General features: G+C 35.2%; 1 non-coding gene across 1 annotated transcript; it reads left to right on the forward strand.

Moving 5' to 3' along the window:
* The first annotated feature begins 2,568 nt into the window (after positions 1 to 2,568).
* On the forward strand, positions 2,569 to 2,702 carry LOC115872635. Its single transcript, XR_004047969.1, has one exon. It is a non-coding gene; the product is annotated as a small nucleolar RNA SNORA42/SNORA80 family (small nucleolar RNA).
* The last annotated feature ends 5,595 nt before the right edge of the window (positions 2,703 to 8,297 follow it).

Below are 8,297 nucleotides of genomic sequence, written 5' to 3' on the forward strand. Positions count from 1 at the left end.
TCAGCCCTCGCATCAATCAGTCTGCATGATCGTGTGCACAGGTTGATATACAACTTTTCGTTATTTTGAAATCATTGCTTCTATGCGCTTCTCTCTATCACTAGATTCAAATTCTTCAGTGGCAGTGAGAAATGCATCTACTACTTTGTAATTCCATTCCCAGTTCATGCTTATCTTATAGTTTCAAGAATATTGTTTCAAATGCTTGCTGACAAATGAATCCATGACATTGAATGAAATTGCATTTTGCAGCCATGAAAAGCAAAACATCAAAAGGATGCAATTTCATGCTTATGATCGAAAGCAGTAGACTGGGTGTTCTGACAATGAACAGATACTTGTGATTATTTTTATATTTTATAAAATGAAAATGAAAGAGAAAAATACATCATGTGTAACTGCAATAGCAGTCATTAGCATGCCATGTATTACATTACAAAATGTTCTACTATCACAGGATACATCTTCAGTTTTAAGAAATGATGTAGACTGTGACCTTGGCAAGTCGATGAACCTCTTAGATGCAGTTTGCCATCTGTAAAATAAATGAGGAGTTGTGATATTATCTCTGCTTTCAGCCTTGTTCTTTTGTGGTTTTTAATTTGCGTACTTCAGCCTAATTTGGCAAAGTGTCTATGATGCCAATTTTGAATATGTGAAAGCTTAGTAGTCTTAAACTGGTTCTTTGTGAAGATGTTTAAGTATGTATTAAATATACAAAGATTCTATGTTTGGTAGATTATATTTGCATAATAGTTCAGGAGATATCAAATGGTCACATCGTTCTGAAAAACAGGATTCAGTATCTTCTAGAAGACTAAGGGAAATTTGAGAGAGTAAAAACAAAATCTTAGTTGTAGAATGGATAAAGTCTTAGGTAAAATAGGAACCTCATGTTTTACCATGAAAAAATGTAGGCAATTCTCCTCACTCCGTCTGTTCTCAAGGCTCACCTCCCTCTATGTTAGGGAACAACCCCATGCTTAAAAGGGATTTACCATTAACTGCAACTCACTTAAAAGTCATGATAAAAATTTGCTGCTCTCAACCACAGAAATTTGGCTTTTTTTTGGTTAAAAATAATACAAAGATTAATAGCATGAAAGAAGAAAGGCATGTACATTTTTACCAAGTAATTTAAATTGCATGTACATCTCCCAATGCCCCCGGGTTAATGAGAATAAAGAATCCTAAGAGATTGTCTTAGTTACCTAGTGCTGCTACAACAGAGATAAGACAAGTGGGTAGTTTCAAGATGTATCAAATAATTTTCTCACAGTTTAGGAGGGTAGAAGTCCAAATTCATGGTAGGTGCTGGCACTAGGACAATGCGTTCACTGTCTTCTTTGGAAGAATTTCCTATGCTCTTTTTTAGCTCCTTCTCCTAGGAGATCTTCATGTTGCTTGGCATTTCTGGTTCCCTATCTCTGTTTCTAGCTTGCATTTAAGCTAGTTTATATGTCAAAAGAGATTGATTCAAGATAAACCCTACATTAATCTTACATCATTAGCAAAGACGGTCCATTCCCAAATGGAATCAAAACCATGGACAAAGACGTTAGGACCTACAACACAAATTTTGGGGCAACACAATTGAATTTGTAAGAGAAATTGATGCTAAGCTTTTTCTGCAAACACCATCCTAGAATTAAACATAATACAAAACAAAAACAGACTATGTTGATACATCTAGTTTCCTAAAAACACTTGTTCCTAATGTTTGAGTGTGAATTACGTATTGAAAGCATGTCTATGTTAAAAGCAAAAAGTTTATATCATTACTAGAATATACTTTTCATTATAGTAGAAATTACCTAAATGAAGAATATGTGTAGTATATGTGAAATTCTACCATAAAAAATGCTTGAAAAAATTTTAGCTTTGTCATATAACAGTAGCTCAAGGTGACTTTTCAGAACTTGTCATTTAATGAAGCACATTTTGCATGTCTTTACCAAAAAGATTTATTATCTAAAACAAGCCACATTAACTATCTTTAACAAATAAATAACTACAGAAACTTGTCGTTGTATCAGTGTGAATCAATGAATGAAGCCCAAAATAGACACAGATAAGCAATTCAAGAAATTTCACTGGATGATTTATAAACCATGTTTTTAAATGTTTTGAGAAAGTACAATGATATTTATACTATACTGCTTGGATATATATATACATACATATATATATATATATATGCGTGTCTATGATATATATTGTAATATATGCTAAAATCATAAAAAAGTCTTGATTTAAAGAAATAAAGGGAAATTAAAGGGTACTCCTTTGTAATGTATTTTGCACTCTTCCAAATCTATTAACATAATTATCTCATTTAAACTCCATCAAACACACTATAAATTAGACGAGTGAGAACTATTTTCGTTTTATAAGTGAGGAACCCAAGTTCATGTGTTGTCCAAGATTTTATGACTAGTTAATGTAATTTTTCATAGAACCAGAATAATGGGGACAGAAAACTAAGGTATTCTGATTTGAGTAGAACATTATTAATCAAAGTTTGATAACTATAGTAAGAATATTTCATTTCTCTTTAAGACTTTGGGTGCATGGGTTTGAATTTGTGGCAGATCTGATCCCATGGGGCTCTCGCAGTGTCCCATGCCAAAGCAAACTGTCACCCTAAACAATTGCCTGGCTTTACCCGGTGGCTTTAAGGCTCTGAAGCGGGTTGCACAGTGAAAAAAAAAAAAAGAAAAGACTTTGGGCCTTCTGAAATATTGTTCACTTAAAAGTTTACTTCTCAACAATATTTACCTGTATCCCATATCGGATCCATATATTACATCACTCTACACTCATAGATTTCTAGCTCCAATACCCTGCAAAATGGGATTAATAGAATCTCATTGTAATTGTCTATAGGTGATTGGGTTAATTATTTTTAAGAAAAATAGTCACAAGCACGTGCTTCTCTGAGATTGCAAAAAATGTTTCTAATAGTCTTTCCTTCAGAAACATAAGTTAATTGATGAAATGACCAGATTTAGTGGACTGAATCTGACAGTTTAACAATAATCAGTGTGCCAGACACAATTATTCTGGGCCAGACACATTAAAGGAATCATTTCAGTTGATTCCTCATAACAACCTTATTTTTTTTTTAAATAAATCGATTGCTTATGAGTTTACTTCTATTTGCACAACCCTCCCTCCTTCCTGAAGAACATTTCCCATGAGATCAACCTTGAAGAAAATGTGTGGGGGTTTTTTTCTTTAACGTTTTAGAGACCTTTGTACTCCTCTGTAATATTAAACTTTCACTTGGTACTATCACCTCATCTGTAAAATTACACATATATAACTACGATTTGGTCAAATAAATTAGATACTTCAAAAGCCTAGATACGTTATGATGGGATGAAATAAAGGTTAATCTATTCCAAAAGACAAGTTCTCAACTATCAAAAGGAGACTCAGGCTTGCATACCAATCTGTAAGAATGCTGTGAGAATAGATGTGCTTACTGTATATGTGCTCTGGTGACTTCCCTTTGCCTCTCAGGAATCCTCTCCTCCAGCCAACCTGGTGCTATTGATTTCACACAGCTAGACTCTGCCCAGAAGCCGGCTCTGCATTCAATAATCTCCAGTGCTGAGACCGGTGTTGTCTTTCTAAAAGAGAAATGGAAGGAAAGTAATGACAGTCATTGAGTCCTTCCTCTGTGCTAGACACATTACCCAAATCCTTTCATTGGAGTCCTCCATCAACTCTGATTATTCACAACACCAAAGAGAATATCTTCAATAAGTGCTAACTGATGGAAGAAATATGCAAATTATTTCCGAAAATTTCTATTTTACGATGGATGAAATTTAAGCTATGCTAGGTTCGATAGATCACCCAAGGAATTTACACAGATAGTTAATTTCTCCTGCACACCCTTCTCATTTTATTTATTGCACTTTAAAATAACTCTCAAAAAAGTTTTATATTTATGCTTTTCAAAAGTATAAAGAATTAAAATGGCAATCTCTTTCTCCCTCTCCTAAACCTTCCAGAGATAACCACTGCAAGTAATTTTGTGTATTTATGTCTTTTTCCTGGAGTAAGTGATGCGTTGGGCTACTAATCACAAGGTCGGTAGTTCCAAACCATTAGCATCTCCATGGGAAACACATGACATTTTTTACTCCTGCAAAGATTTACAGTCTCAGAAACCCACAGAGGAACATTTCCTCAATCCTACAGGGTTACTCAGAGTTGAATTTTCCTCAATGGTAGTAAGTTTTGTTTGTTTGTTCATTTGATGTCTTTTTCACTGTATCAAACAACCCTTCCCCCTGTTATCATGGTTCTTGATTAAGTGTGATACCTGCTAGATTCATGGGACTCGTCTTTTTCCTGATCTTTGGGTCGATGTTCCAGTTCTGTAACACCAGTTTTGCAACTGGGTGTTTTAATTATATTCTCGTGCTTTTTTTTTCTGCCTTGGTAAGCTGAGTGTATTGATGTGGTTTTTAATAAAAGTTTCAGTTTAGCTGAGTTTACCTAAATTAAATCATTTCTGTTTAAGTTGTCAATATACACTTGGTGGGTTGGGGGATGTGGCAGACAATTGAACTCTGCTATATAGCAATTGTTTTTTAACTGTGAGAGCAATTTGAAAGGGTGCACCTGGCAGCAGTACGCTCTAAAACTGATAAATGGATTGTAAAGAAAAGAAGTACACAATCAAAAAGCCAATAACTATTTGTCTCTCCTCTGTGATTTGCTGTGATTGGTTTTGCTGGTGATAGAAGCTCGGTCCTTCTTGAGACAAACTGTGTGTTTTCTGCAGAAAGTAAAATTATCTTAATAGATCTTTAGTTTATCATCACTATTTTCTTTGTGTCTTCCATTACTTTATCTTTTACAAGGTATCTGCAGTCATTCTATTTCCGGGAAGTAGCTCCCAGCATCATCTTCTTCTTTTGAAACGTTCATATTGTGAATTGAGTGAATGTTTACAGAGCAGTTCAGTTTTCCATTCAACAATTCGTGCACCTTTTTTTTTATCTTATTACATGAAATTCCCAGAACATCACATCACTTACCCCACTTATTCTCTGTGCTTCCTGCTTCTATTCCTCCTCCTTTCCTAACCCTTTTGAGTCTTGTCCTTGGGTAAATGCTTCCCTTTTGAACTTTACTGGTTGATTATTGTAAGGTGTGCTTACCTCACTAGTGTTATTGTTCCTTTTACAGACTTGTATGGGATAAGTACAATTCTTAAAGGGTGATTAAGGGATATAGTCTCAGGGGTTACACCAGTTTCTATCCAGATAGTATTTCAGTCTCTTTTATGAGTTTTGGTCCACATTTTTCTCCAGGAACTTCGAACGTCATCTTTTGCAGAGTAGTGGGTAACATATAATTCTTCTGGTCTCTGGGTCATGCGGACTGATGGCCTATGGTGCATTAGGATATCAGACTAATTGTTTCCACGTGCCTTCAATTTTCATCACTCTTCTTTACTCCAGACAGAACAAGACCAATAGTTTCACCTTATATGGCTACTCGCCAGCTTTTAAAATTTCAATCACTACTCACCAAGTAGGATGTAGAGCATTGTCTTTGTGGACAATGTTATAACAAACTGACCTTGGTTTCCCCAGGACCTGAACCACAAGGCCCAGGGACTCATTTCTTAAGGTGGTTGTTTTTGTCTAAGAAGTTATCATAAATATAAATATAAATGTATATATTTGGGCTATATGCCCAACCTATTTAGCCTGAGCATCTATTCGTACATCTACTTTTCACTACAGGATTGTGTATAAAGCAGTATTTGCCTCTACTACCTTAACCTATTCACTGTCCTTGCCTCCAATATTTTCCTCTCTGACCATTGTTATTAGAGAAACCTGAATTCAAATCAATACTTTGCTACTGAGCTGTGTGAAGTTGGGCATATTATTTGTTCTATATATGCCTTTGTTTCTTCTTCTGTAAGAATGAAATGTGCTAATGTTTCTAAGTACCTGGCAAGTAATAACACTTAGTGTATAAAAATATATCAAACATAATAAACTATCTTCCCTACTTCTTAAGAAGAAAATTAAGCATCATTTTTGCAAAAATATGTAGATTTATTACTCAACAAAAATATAATCACTATTCAAAGTCAGGACTCCATAAGACCCTACATTATGCTTAGATTCTAGAAATAATGGTCAACATACTAAAAAATTCACTGCCATTAAGTATATTCGGAGTGATAGGGACCCTATTTGGGAGAGTAGAAATGTTTCTTAGGGCTTCTGACACACATGGGGTCACCATGAGATGGAATCAACTTGATAGAAACTGGTGGTTTTGTGTTTAAAATTATGACTCAACTTTCTAATTGATGGAGATCAAACTATTGTAACCTATTTGTATATCAGATTGCTTTACACAAGACATCGAAGAATATTGACTTTGTATATAAATTAAGACTTATTCCTGTTATTTGATTTATCTCACAGAGATTCCGGTTTGTTTTATTTATTTATGTTTGTTTATATCAGAGGTTGTCAAGTATCACATTTTGGGTGTAATCTAACACACTATCTGTTTCTACTCCTCAGCTTTTAAGTGTGAATTAGGAGGGGGTTTATATATCAGACCATCATTTTTGCATTCAACAACTTGAACAACTTATTAAACCTCCCAATGGCTTGCTCCATTTCCTTCTCTTGGCTTTCCCTCCAGCTCTCTCTTGTATATTATCTTTCCCTTCATCTATGTTACCACCTGTCTATCCTCTAGATTGTTTCCTCGCCTTCCTCACCAAAGTCTGTTTCTTTGGTATGAAAGCCCTTTATTTTTTTAAATAACAATTGTCTCATACAATATCTGTCCTTTTATGTTTGGCTAACTTCAATCAGCATAATGTGCTCCTAATCCATCTGTGTCTTGAAATATTTCACTGTTTTCTCATTATTCTGCTGTGTTAGACTGGGTCTTGTAAAGAAACAATATGAGTGACATTTATATATGTGTGTGTATGTAGTAATTTATATCAAGAAATGGCCCACACATTTGTCTAAGTGAGACACTTCAGTCCGGGTTTATGTCTGAGGGTCAGATGTTAATCAGGGGGCTTCTCCTAATTTCACTCACTTCAGGGACTACAGAACCCAGAATCAAAAGGAAAACCACAGGCTGCAGATGTGAATGAACCGAAGCTCAGTAGATCAGATGGCAGAGCAGAGAGCAGGCTGCTAATGGCTCCCCGAATTGACAGGCAACATGACAGACCACAGTCTCAAGTCCAAAGAACTATAAGTTGATGAACCTTATGAAGGATGCCAACCCAACAAAAAGAAAAACAGGGTTTTCACAATGACAATTTTTATAGGAAGTATGCCACACCTTAGAGGAAACATCCTTTCAATTGCATCACGAAGGTGACCTAATTAAGGGTGTTGCATTTCTACCCTAAACTTCTTACAACTGCAAAACTACTCACAAGCAAATGCCATCAGGGAGTAGATGAAATTTATTTTATGTCACATCATGAGAGATTAGTAGAATTTAAGTGTCAAGCCACCGAGGATCTTGGTCCAGACATGTTTATGTGAATACTACAGATGTGTAGTATTCCATTGCATGTATGTACCAAAGTTTATCTATCCATTTTTCCACTGATGAGCATTTAGATTGTTTCCATTTTGCTGCTATAGTGAACAGTGCTGTGGTGAACACGGGTGTACATATATCTCTTCATAAAATGTTTTTTATTGCTGGAGAAATTATAACAAGTAGTGCTATTTCTGTGCCATGATATTTCTATGCCTCAATATTTGAGGAAGCACCATACCACTTTGCAAAATGGTTGTTTGGTTTTATAGTCCCGCCAGCAGTACAGGAGGCTCCAATATCTCTGCAAGCCCTCCAGCATCTGTTATTTTCTGCCTTTTAAAGCTATTCTATCAATTTTGGAGTGAGGGCGGATCTTTTTTCATTTACATCTCTTGAATGGTTAGTGTTCACAAGTATTTCTGAATGTTCCTTGGCTGCCTGAACATCATCTATGGTAAGCTTTCTGTTCATACCATTTGCCCATATAAAAATGGATTATTTATCTTTTCCTATTTGAAATGTTGTAGTTTTTCATACATTTTGGAGATTGGTGTCTTGGTCAATATGTAATTGCCAAAAATTTCCCCAATCTGTGGATTCTATTTTTATTCCTTTCGTGAAATATTTGAAATATAGAAGTATATTATTTATGAGGTCCTAGCTCTCTATTTGATATTCTGTTTTTGTGTGCTTGTTTTCCATTATGTTTCATGGTGTGTTTATACCAC

The sequence above is a fragment of the Echinops telfairi genome, unplaced genomic scaffold, assembly GCF_000313985.2.
Source record: "Echinops telfairi isolate 266 unplaced genomic scaffold, ASM31398v2 ScPeMD7_7427;HRSCAF=8465, whole genome shotgun sequence".
Classification (NCBI taxonomy): domain Eukaryota; kingdom Metazoa; phylum Chordata; class Mammalia; order Afrosoricida; family Tenrecidae; genus Echinops; species Echinops telfairi.